We start from the raw sequence: 12,662 nt of genomic DNA, 5'->3' as shown, positions 1-12,662 counted from the left end.
AGAAAAACAGACCAATGGAACAAAAGAGCCCAGATACAGATGTTAATATAAATGACTTTCAAATTTCTGGATGTAAAATAATTTCTCTAATTTTAAAAGTGATGAAATAAACCTCAAAGAAAAAGACTGACAAATCAGAGTTAATATAAATATGCTACAAATCTAGTAAAAACTTTGACTTTTTATGGATAAAATAAATAAAATTATAGGTAAACAATAAATGAGAAGTTTGTGACGTGAATATGAAAGACAGAGGGCTAATATTATAAAAGAGCTCTCTGAAGACAATAAGAAAACCATTGAGGAAAAAATAGCGATAATGGAAAATCACAAAGGAGCAAACATAGTTTAACACCTAGTAAACGTTTATTTCCTATAATGAAAAAATGCAAACTCAAAGTGAAAGACTATTTTGCCCACCATATAACGAAGTTTTTTGATGTTTTGAGAAAATTCAGTTCTACTGATGGTGAAATGCAACAGGCCCTCTCTTTTCTTACTGAATATAAATATATTTTAAAACATAAATAATATATTGAATACAAATTGGACAATAATTTGGCAATATGGATCTAGAACATTTAGACGTTCACAACCTCTGACTTAATAGTAATTCCGCTCCTGGCAATTTGTCCTAAGAAAACAAACAAAGATAAGGGTTATCTTTATAATTTTGTTTTTTACATTTTAACATCTCTGAAATATAGGCGTGTGTTACAATTTATGGGATCTTATACTAACTGGCAATTTTTTTCTTTTTTCTTTCTTAATGGGACATAAAGTACATGCCTTACAATCAATGGTTTCTTAGGTTTGATGAAATACAGTATATGGCTATTAAAATGTTCACAAAGAATGTGAAATAAAATGGAAATGTTGCTAAAAAGAGCATCCGATATTATACAGCACAACTACAACTATGTAAAAGAAAACAAACACACAAAACCTCTGCATAGAAAAAATAATTTTAAATAGTTGACACTGATTGCCCCTGGGTAGTTGGCTTATGGATGCTTACTTTTCTTCTTCCCTCAAATTTTCTGTTTTTTCCAAACTTTGTTTAATAGATCATGCAAATGCTTTTATAACGGAAACACCTTCTTGTAAATGATATTTTTAATGACTAAACAACCGTTTTTTAAAGTTCAAACTGTGGAATATCTGATCATCATGTCTTTTCAAAGCATTAGTCAAACAAATACAATTTCTGTTACTTATGAAACAAAATTTCATAAAGAGTAGTACTTGGCTCAGATTCTGGAGAGAAAGCCAAAAAAGATTATTCAGCTCTGCTCCCAGGGGACTCAGGCCCTGGAGATTTTGTAGTAGATGTTGGAAGAATTTCCCTTCCTAATACACAGTAAAATATTTCATATTCCTAACTGATGTGTGAACGCTATTAAAGATGGCCCCGAGTCAATCACTGCAGTGAGTCATCGGAACACGTTCAATGACCTAAGTGAAGAGGGTCTGAAGAGGGAGAGGAAAGGGGAAGCTAGGAGAAGAGGTCATTTGGGGCACTAAATGCCCTCATTGTTATCCCTGAAAATATTCTGAAAGGGAATAAACGTCTGTCTGTAGGTGGCTAATGAATATTTCCAGGCCTTTATGTCTTAACCTCCAATTGGTGCTGTTCAATAATAGGTCTAATTTCAAAGGTTTCTCACAAAAATTTAAGGGATTGGGAAATTTATCTCTGAAGCCAAGAAAAATCTCAAGATTTCCATAGGTAAAATCATAAAAAGTATAACCAAACTGCTAACTCACTGTTAAGAAAGGCAACTTAAAAATGAGCCTTCTTTCCCTTCACGTAAGTTTATTTTACAATCAACAATGAGTGAGAGAAAAACATTTCCAAAATTCTTTCTTAGAGCTTGCTAACTGAAACTTAAGGGACAGGTATCTTCTCTCAAACTAAAAAAAATTAAAATAACCTACCACCACATAAGAAAAATTCAGAAAAGTTCATGAATTACTACCATTCTTTTATGTGTATTCCAAGTAAGACTCACAAGATAGAATGCAATCTAAAGTGCATCTACAGCAAATGACTGGGTCTATAAGAGTCATCTTTTAAAAACTAATGAGATGGAGGTTACATGAATGTAAACATTTGTCCAGATTCATTGACCTGTTCTCTTAAAACGGGTGCATTTGATTGAATGTAAATTTTAAAATAAAAAAAGTGTATCTAAAAGTTTTACTCTATTTGCTGTATCCAAGTAGGCTTTCTCCCTCTCCCCCAGGCAAAGTCGTAATTTAGAATTGCCTTCACAGAGGTACTAACTACAAAGAGTATCATTATAGTTATACATGTTATGACACCAAATCCATCATAAAGCATATTATATGTGTCAAAGTATCTTCCAATCAATGTCTTCTACCCTTCAACTATTCCATTATACACCCCAAATGTAATTAGACGGCACCACAATTGAATTTTGTACTTGAAAACCTAAAGAAATGAGTGAAACTCAGTAGACAATAAAGCATAAATGACTTTCGCTGATCATCCTTTTTCTCAGTTCAAAATTACTAAGAAGGATCTTGTTTTTATAAGTTTTATTAACAGCGTTTGAGGGAGAGACATTTTCTTAAAATGGACAATTTACATAGAAATGGAAAACTTGTGAGAAGTTTTTTATGGCTCTTCATTCACCTGGAAGACTTGACCAGACTTACGTCAGAAAAAAACTTTTATAAGAAGAAAAACTCATGGGAATTGCTCCTTATTTCTAATATATTGTAACCACGGAAATAATTTAAAAAGAGAATTAGTATATGAAGTTAGGAAGATATACTACTACCAATTTATTTATTGCTATAAATAATAACCTTCTAGACTATTGTTCCAGAAAAAACCACCAGTAACTTTATTCATTAGATTTATAGTAATGTTTCTGTTAACAGCTCCAGTCATTTGTCATAGCAAAAATCTTCTACATCTATTAACTATTAATGATTGTCAATGAATGATTTTTTTTTGGTGAGGAGGATTGACCCTGAGCTAACATCTGTTGCCAATCCTCCTCTTTTTGCTTGAGGAAGATTGTCCCTGGGCTAACATCTGTGCCAATCTTCCTCTGCTTTATATGTGGGATGCTGCCACAGCATGGCTTGATGAGCAGTGTATAGGTCCGTACCTGGGATCCAAACCCACAAACCTTTGGCTGCTGAAGCACAGTGCAGGAACTTGATCACTATGCCACCAGGCTGGCCCCTAACGAACGATACTTTTATATTAGAATTCCACAATCTCAATTTATAGCAGAGATTTGAAGCTAAGTCAGTATTCTCAAAAACTAGTAACTATAAGCAAAGCATCAGATCTCACTGAAATTCACAAAGGGTCATTTCTTACAACGGAATTATCAAGGGAAACTCAAAATTCACTTTTTTTAGTCTTTCTTGTAAGTACATACATATTGTACATAACATTCATCAAATTTTGGTTAGATACTGTTATTGGCATTAAGACAAGGTTTATAGTTCTAATGTGAAAAATAACTATTTCATAGCTTCAGTAAGCCCCTGTGTCTGTCTAAGAAGTCAGTCTGTAAAAACATTAACATGGGAGGGTAGAGATGAAAGTCATTTAGCTGTAGTTAGCAAGTATCCCTTAGACTTCCAGGTTCGTACAGTTTTTCTGGCTGGGTAGGCTAGTATAACTTCTCATCCTTCCAAAATTTGGAAGAGACTAGATGAGTTTCTGCTAGAAATTTAAGACATATAAGTTGCAAAACTGAAAATTATATTATCTGATTTGCAAGCAGTAAAGATTTCAGTCTAAACCAATTACTTTACCAATGGAGTACTAAGTATGACCATAATTAAAAAGTATGCTGATATAGTTTTAATAGATTTTTTCCTTGCTAAGAGACTATCAGCTAAATATTATCTTTGAACTGCATTATAAATACGTACATATATGGACATGTAAACACGGACATCCATATCTCAGAAATGGCAAACCATCCAAACTATTCCATCTTATTTCATTCAATCATTCAACAAATATTTATTAAGCACCTATTACATGCCACTTAGGACTATTCAAAATCATTACTTTTTAAATATGATTGGCCACATGGCAAAGAACTGTCATTCTTGAACTTTCCTGAATTTTTTTATGTGATGGCAAGTTTATTTTAAATTTTTTTCAAATAGAACAAAGAAAGTGTTTACTGATCAAATGGAAAAGTTTTTCCGCCACTAGAAATCATCCAAGATAAGTGTAATCTGCATTTATTGTATTATTTCATTATTAATTATTTGATTACATACGTTTATTGCATTACTAACTTTTAAATGTTATATCTCAGCACTTTACAGGAACTTTTAGGCCAGCATAATTAAACTTGATTTGGAGAGACCTAATTTGAGTTTTCCCAATAGGCCACACTCCTTGTAGGCATATGCAAATACATAAAGTTAAAGCTGACATCTTACTTCAGAATGTCCATATACTCAAGATACCTCACTTGTACACTGCCTCCCCTCATCACCATCTCTACTCACTCAGGACTGCCACAAAGTTATACCAAGGTCTTTTCTTTCTCTCTTAATAGTTAGGCCTATTCTGTACTACTGCTTTGTTCACTTCTCACAATTCAATCAACTCTTGTCAAGCCATTTCTTCTCATAATGAAAACTGTGTGCCCCTAAATCCCTTTCCTTTTTTGGATACCTCGGAAAAATGACTCAGTTCCACTTTCATGAACCAAAGAAAGAGTTTAGTCTTCATCTAGTAACAATTTATTAGGTACCTACTTATGTGCCAGACACTGAGCTAGACCTCAGAAATGGCTGATATGCATAAAGCAATGGCGAGAAATATCCCCCTAGCAAAGAAAAGAAACATCACTGATTTTAACATGTTCATAAACAGTGCAATCAACCTTGGAAGCTCTTAAAAAGTACCTAGAAATTCTGTTTATAAGCATTCTTCCAAATACCTATCCATCTCATTAAATTTGCTTTTATTCAAGCATTAATTTAGGATAAATAAAAATAATGCCTTATTCAACATAAATGTTTTTATATTTACTTTCATGACTAGAAATGATTTTTCTAATATTTTCCAGGGTGTTGGTGGTTTTTCTACAGTGTGAGTAAAATATATTCTTAGGCTGTAACAAAAGCCAAATAATCCTTCATTACATTGTTTCCCAGGGAAGATGAGTCCCAAATTTCCAACAACCCACTCACAAACAAATTTCTAAAGTACAAAACATTTGCAAGTTGGGGATGACTTATACTTTATTTCTATATCTACATTCCTATGTGCTTAAGAAATGGTGCCACCACTAAAGTAATACTAATGAATTACTAGTTAGTTTAAAATAAAAATTATTCTGACAATTGTGAAGCTGTGTGTAAATCTTCCATTGGTCTAAGGACTGAATGTGGGAAAGTGTATAAAGAAGTAAAACCTGTGTTTGTGATATTATCACTAGTCTATCTACTTTTCACTTTAAGTGCAAGATACTGGTCCAGAAAAGGTTTCCACAGACCAGCTGACTTTCTTCTTATACACAGGTCAATAGGCTAAGAAAAAAAAACCCACAAAAAGCTACAAATCAAAACCTGTTCTACAGGCTTCTGCACACATAGAGGAAATATTAGAAAAAGTACAGCCATTTTATATTATGTCTAGGTACAAACCCTTTTAATAGGGATACTGACTCTGCTGAAGTTTTCATTTCAGCGAAGTTCTTCTGCCTTAAAGCACTCACTTGAATCAATAACTAAGGACATTTTTTGAGGCTGGCAGAGAGGAGATTAGAAACTTGCTTAGAATGGTGTATCTTTATGCAATGACTCAGTTAGGAGCTAACAATATACACCTCCTCCCACAGACAAATGATTACGTCTTCCATCGATGCCTTTAAAAAGACATACATAAAATTAGCATACAATCTCCTATGTTACGATTGTACACATGAAGTTTTTATTGGAATGTGAATACGTATTTTAAGTTTATTTTTCTCTTCTCTGCTCTACTACTTATATACATATATGCATCTAATTATAATAGTTCTTCAGCAGAACAATGTTACATGAGAGCTTGGTATCAGCTATAAGAACAAAATAACTGCTTTATTCCTTAATATGACATCCATGTGCAATCATTTTTGTAATAAATGGTAAATCTGATATGTAAATTGTCCAATTTTTATTTTCATTAGAGAATTTTGGAAAAATCATGTGTCACTCATTGGATTTAACAGAAAAATTCAACTTTTAAATTATATACCCTTTTAATGAATGGTATCATTAACACTTCTGTTTGAATTACAAGGGAATTCTGTAATTTATAATAATTGGATAATACCAAACATCACAATGATAATTTAAAATTTACTGACATTAGACAGACAGAGAAAACTTTTGAATTTTCATGCCAGTTTAAAGAGAAACATAAAAAATGTTATACTGCCAATATTTTATTTTTGGAAACTCTTTGTAAATAAAAACCCATTTCCAAAATAAGATATTCCATGGACACAGAATAGTTGGTAATGGTTCAAATGCCTTAGGCAACAGAGAAGTATTGTTTTGTAGTTGTTGTTTTTTAAACCTCTCCTAGTAACAGCAGTTCATCGTGCACAAAGAAACAAGGTAGCAACATGATTTAAAAGGAATGTATAAGCAATAACAGTAAAACTTCAACTAAAACTAAAGTTTACCATAGTCATTCCATTTCTATGAAATGGTGTAGATAACATGGTTGATACTCACCAAATGTTATAGAAATGCCCAGGCTTGTCTAAGGAACAAAAAGTAGACACATGGTGAGGTGCTGAAGACAGCTCTCTCTAGGGCTCAAAACACTTCAGACGAAGTACCCTCTATCTTCCATTTAATAGAGGGTGCCTCCTATTACCAAAGCGTGGCAGAGAAAAGAGTTTCCACAATCCAGTCTTGACTTTCTGTCTCTCTCTTTGAAGAGTAACAGTTACCACCGGAAAACGTTAGCAGAAAATGATCACTTGAACACTCACACAAGGCAGCTGTAAATTTCCACTCTCTTTGCTTGCTCTCAGATTCCAAGCCTTGCTTGTCTCTTAATCTGTCACAGGCAGTTCTGTTTCTGGTCAAACCAGCTTGCTTACGCGTTCTCCTCTCCCTCTCTACCACACTCTTTGAGATACATACCACACAGTCACAGCTCTCTCTTTTTCTTCCTCGCTCCCAAGTGTGCAACGTTGCAAGAATGTGCATAAAGCAATTAAGCTGAGGCAAATTTAATTATTGGCCAAAAAAAAAAAGTCTAGGGAGAAACAAAATTTTTTTCTCATCACATTTTTCCCTTTAAGTGTTATACTTGCTCATGCATGGGGTTTTGTCAAGAGATTAAACTGGCCAAACCATCTTGTTTAAAAATGTAAATACAGGCTTCTAACAAAGGCATGTTGATAGTGACAGTAAAGGATTCATCTGCTAATATGTTCGTTCCTCAGGGAAGATGCTATTCCCAATCACAATAAGAAAGTATAGGAAGTAAATACTTAAATGCTATTAATTTAATCTTGAAATTTAAAAAGCAAAGATTTTAGAAATAGAGCACCCATAATTTAAAGTGTAATTTTGTGAAAACTTAATGTTTTGTGTGTGTGTGTGTGTGTGTGTGTGTGTGTGTGAGGAAGACTGGCCCTGAGCTAACATCCATTGCCATTCTTCCTCTTTTTGCTTGAGGAAGATTGTCACTCATCTAACATCTAGGACAATCTTCCTCTATTTTATGTGGGATGGCACCACAGTGTGGCTTGACGAGTGGTGCTAGGTCCACACCCAGGATCTGAACCTGCAAACCCCGGGCTGCCGAAGTGGAGTGGGCAAACTTAACAGCTATGCCACCTGGCCAGCCCCTAATGTATTTTTAAATATGGTATATTTTGAAACTTAGAAACAACATTTGCAGTTATAAAAGGGAAAATTAAAAAGAACATAGAAAAATACTGACACCAAAAATATTAAATAGAACAGCTTACACCATATATAATTATTTTGTTTAGAAAGCGCCCCCACAAACATACAAGCAGTGTTCCTCCGGATGTATAATACCTCTTCATGAGAATTTAAAAGGCTAAAGGCTACAAAAAACATTTTTCATTATTATACATGTATAATTATAGAGTAAAACATCTTAAAATTATGGCTCTCTCTGCAAGTTTAGGATTTGGTAGAAGGCTGAGTGGGATGGTTGGTGACAGGCTTAGAAGGCATTTGTAGGATTCTTTGGAATTAGGAGGCAGTGGCCTTGCTTGGAATACAGCCTGGCTCTGTGGGAATGCTGCTCAGAGCCTGCTTTGGAGTTTTCTGTTCCAGTTCCTTAGCCCCAAAGACTTTTACGTTCTCTGTCTCCCACTACGTGTTTCCAAGCAAAATTCTTGGCTGCTTCTTCTGATGACAGATCTCTCCATTACAGAGCTCACAAAAGTAGTTATTAGACCTATTATTATTTTAATCTCTCTCTGCAGAACTAAAATAACTCTAAGAATATGAGCTTAAATAAAGTGAAAGGTAATTATTTGTAAATAGTTGTTTATAATCCTTAAGAAAAATAAGCAAATAAAGCTTGGCTTTATTTCTTAATCTATATATCAATATTTACTATACATTCCTAATATACATATTTATCTAAAAACATGTATTTCTTAATCTGGTTCAGTTAAAGTAGACTTAAAATTTAAATACATCATAAAGTAATTTGGTTCTTAACCTCTAAGAAATAAGCATCAAAGAAGACTAGAAATTCCTCCACCAATTATTCCTTCAATTAGTAATTTTGTAAAATTTAGAGTTTGATTTCTTATTTTTAAAGAAAAGTTAAATGGAAATTATCCCATATCACTAAGGGGTATTAAGTGCCTAGTATCTTCCTGAGTCCAAGATTATACTCCAAGAATTCTAGTATAGCTGAAAAAATTCAGAATTTGAAGAGTGGCACTTAGAATAACTCAGGGTTAAATTTATTTTTAAGTCACTTTAAAATTGGTAGACATACCAATCTATGATTCTAAGGCACAAAATAAAGACATTTAAAATATATAATAAGGCTGACTACATATGATTGTGTATATGTTTATATTTGATTCCTACTAAACACCATTTTTAAGTTGTACACAATGAAATCACAAAAAGTGACCTTCTATTAAGCCACAAAGAAATCAATAAATTTCCACAGGAGAAATGGTACAAGCTTCATCTTCTGAATAGAAGATGATAAAACTAGAAGCTATCTTTAAAATTTTCAACAGCTAAGCAAATGTTCTTTTTAAAAAATCCTATTAATACTTGAAAATTTAAAAAGAATATTCTTCTAAAAATTATTTGAACAGAGAATTAAAAGTACATTTACAGTGACTTCTACTTCAGGATATGATGGAGGAACAGAGACTGAATTTACTCTTCTGTCTTATAAAACTAAAAAACTGGACAAAATGTATAAAACAATGATTTTCAGACACTGGAAACCAGGCAGCTCAGCTCAGTAATTCCTGAGAGAAGAGAAAGAAACAAGGTAAGCCTTCAATTTACCCAGGATGCACAGTAGCAAGGGGAGCCCAAACAGAACACGGCAGTCTCCCTGAGTTGAAGAGACAGAGTTAAGAATTCAAGAATTCACAGGGCAGAATGCCAGAGAGGAGAGAGCTACAGAGAGCCCCAGAGATCTGCAGAAGGTTCCCCTCAAATCTTCTGAGAACTGATCAGCACATGTCTGTGAAAAAATTCTCCAAGGCCAAGGAAAGAACCGTTGGAAAGAAGCATGCTGAAGAAGTCGCAGCACTCACACAGAGCTGGGAATAGTTCATGTTCCCAACAGCCAGAGTGAAGAAATCTCCTAAAATGTGGAAAATTAGGCTGAGTACACAGAAGGATATTGCCTCAGTAGTGTGACCAAATTAGCCCCAGATTAAAGGTAGCTCTGGTCTCTCCTAATAGAGATAACAAGTAAGCCTTGAAAGGATTGAATTCTTTCCAAATAAATTAACCGCATCCTAGGGTAGAATTCAAAATATTTAAAAGAATTTTTAGAAATCTAGCACACAACATAAAATTCACAATGTCTGGCATCCAGTCAAAAGTTACCAACCACGCAAAAAAGCAGATAACTCAATCAACAGAAAGCAACTCAGAAATGACACAAATAACATAATTAGTACACAATTCTATCTGAATAACTATTACAGATATACTCCATAAGTTCAAGAAAGTATATGAAAACATAAGTATGTTAAGGAGAGACATGGCATATATAAAAAAGACCCAAATCAAATTTCTAGGGATTACAATTTCTGAGATGAAAACTACACCAAATAGGATGCACAGACTGGACACTGCAGAAGAAATGATTAGTAAACTTGAAGACATAAAAGAAGTTTTCAGAATTAAACATTGAGGGGGAAAAAGGATCAAGGAAAGAAAAAAAAAGAACAGATCATCTCTCAACTACGGGAAAACTTCAAGCAACTTAACATACATACCATTTATGTCCAAAATAAGAATAGAGAGAAAGTGAAAGAGAAAACAACGTCTGAAGAAATAATGACTGAAATTTTTCCAAATTTAATGAAGATTATAAATCCACAGATCTAAGAAGAGCAACAAACCCTAAACATAAGAAACATAGAGAAAATGATACCAAGGCACAGTATGATCAAATTGCTTAAAATCAGTGGTAACAGAATGTCTTAAAAGCAGTCTGAGGAAAAAGACACATTACATACAGAGGAAAAGAAAAGAAATGAGAGCAGATTTCTCATCAAAAACAATGCAAGTCAGAAGGTAGTGAAGAAACATCTTCAAAGTACAAAAGAAAATAATTCTCAATAGCTTTCAGAAACAAATGAAGACATAGCAAAGCTGAAAAACAGATCAAGCTACAAAAAATGTTAAAGGAGGTCCTTTCTTCAAGCAGAAAAAATATTACATTAAATGGAAATCTTCACAAAGGAATGAAAAGCACCAGAAATAATAAACATGTAGGTAAACATAAAAGCATTTTTTCTTATTTAAAAAATCCCTTTATAAAAGAGGATTTACTTTTAAAGCAAAAACAATGTATTTCAGGATTTGTGACATATATAGAAGTAACATCAATAGCAAAAAGGCCAGAAACGGGAAAATGGAAGTATATACTTGAAGGCAGGCTGTGATAAGTTAAACATACAAACTATAAAATCAAAAGTGACCACTAAACAAACAAACAAACAAACGAAAAGACCCAAAGAGATATAGCTAATATGCCACTAAATGAGATAAAATTAAATAATAAAAAATACTCAATTAATCCAAAAGAAGGCAGAAAAAAGAAGAAGGAATGAACAAAGTACTGAAGGGATGACCAGAAAACAAATAGCAAGATGGTGATTTCAACCCAACTTTATCAAAAACCATACTAAATGTAAATGGTCCAAACACTCCAATTAAAAATCAGAAGTTGGGTCTGGCACCGTGGCTGAGTGGTTAAGTTCACGCGCTCTGCTTCGGCGGCATGGGGTTTCGCCAGTTCAAATCCTGGGTGCAGACACGGCACCACTCCTCAGGCCGTGCTGAGGTGGCATCCCACAGGCCACAACTAGAAGGACCCACAACTAAAAAATATGCAACTATATACTGGGGGTATGTGGGGAGAAAAAGCAGAAAAAAAAAATCAGAAGTTGTCAGATTACACAAAAAGGCAAGACCCAACTACATGTTGCTTTTAAGAAACCCACTTTAAATACAAAGACACAAATAGGTTAAAGGTGAAGGAAAGAAAAAGATATACTATACTAATACCACTCAAAAGAAAGCTGAGGGGGCCAGTCCGGTGGCGCAGCAGTTAAGTTCGCACCTTCCACTTCAGTGGCCCAGGGTTTGCTGATTTGGTGGCCCAGGGTTCAGCAGTTCGGATCCTGGGTGTGGACTTACCCACTGCTTGTCAAGCCATGCTGTGGCAGGCATCCCACATATAAAGTAGAGGAAGATGGGCATGGATGTTAGCTCAGGGCCAGTATTCCTCAGCAAAAAAGAGGAGGATTGGCAGAAAATGTTAGCTCAGGGCTAATCTTCTTCAATAAGTTAAATAAATAATAAATAAATACATAAAAGCTGAGGTAATTATAAATACCATCAAAGTAGATTTCAGAGCAAAGGAAACTACTAGGGAGAAAAAGAACCATTTCTTAACAATAAAGGGGTCAATTTTACAAGAGGTCATAAAAATCCTAAACATTTATGCGCCAAATAAGAAAGTTTCAAATACATGAAGAAAAAGCCTGAAATGACAGGAGAAAAATACAAATCTACAAGTACAGTCCAAGATATAAATATTCCTCTTTCAATAATTCATAGAAAAAGTAGATAGAAAAATCAGTAAGGATATAAAAGACTTGAACAGTGACACAGTGGTTTAGCACCACTAAAACCAATTTGACCTGACATATAACAAACATACAAAATATGTTCTCTGACCGTATTAAATCAGAAATCAATAATAAAAGATAAAATTCCCAAATAATTTGAAACTAACCAGCGCACTACTAAATAATCTATTGCTCAAGGAAGAAATAAAAATGGAACTTAGAAAGTATTTTGAACTAAATGAAAATGAAAACATGGCATATCAAAATCTGTAGGATGCAGGGGCTGGCCCGGTGGCGCTGTGGTTAAGT

The 12,662-nt window shown here is 34.0% G+C and overlaps 1 protein-coding gene across 16 annotated transcripts in view; it reads right to left on the bottom strand.

The window, feature by feature from the left end:
• The window catches only part of CAB39L (calcium binding protein 39 like), a 148,127-nt gene that overhangs the window by 92,910 nt on the left and 42,555 nt on the right, over positions 1-12,662 (bottom strand). The window contains exon 1 of one of the 16 annotated variants that reach the window (XM_014838945.3): positions 6,742-7,222. The exons of the other annotated variants lie outside the window; for them this stretch is intronic. The gene's annotated coding sequence lies outside the window, so the exon portion shown is untranslated. Of the gene's footprint in view, positions 1-6,741; positions 7,223-12,662 lie in introns of those variants that run through there. 16 annotated transcript variants of the gene reach the window in all.

The sequence above is a fragment of the Equus asinus genome, chromosome 11, assembly GCF_041296235.1.
Source record: "Equus asinus isolate D_3611 breed Donkey chromosome 11, EquAss-T2T_v2, whole genome shotgun sequence".
NCBI lineage: Eukaryota > Metazoa > Chordata > Mammalia > Perissodactyla > Equidae > Equus > Equus asinus.
The sequence above is the reverse complement of the archived record's forward strand: the minus strand, read 5'-3'. Positions and strand labels throughout refer to the sequence as shown.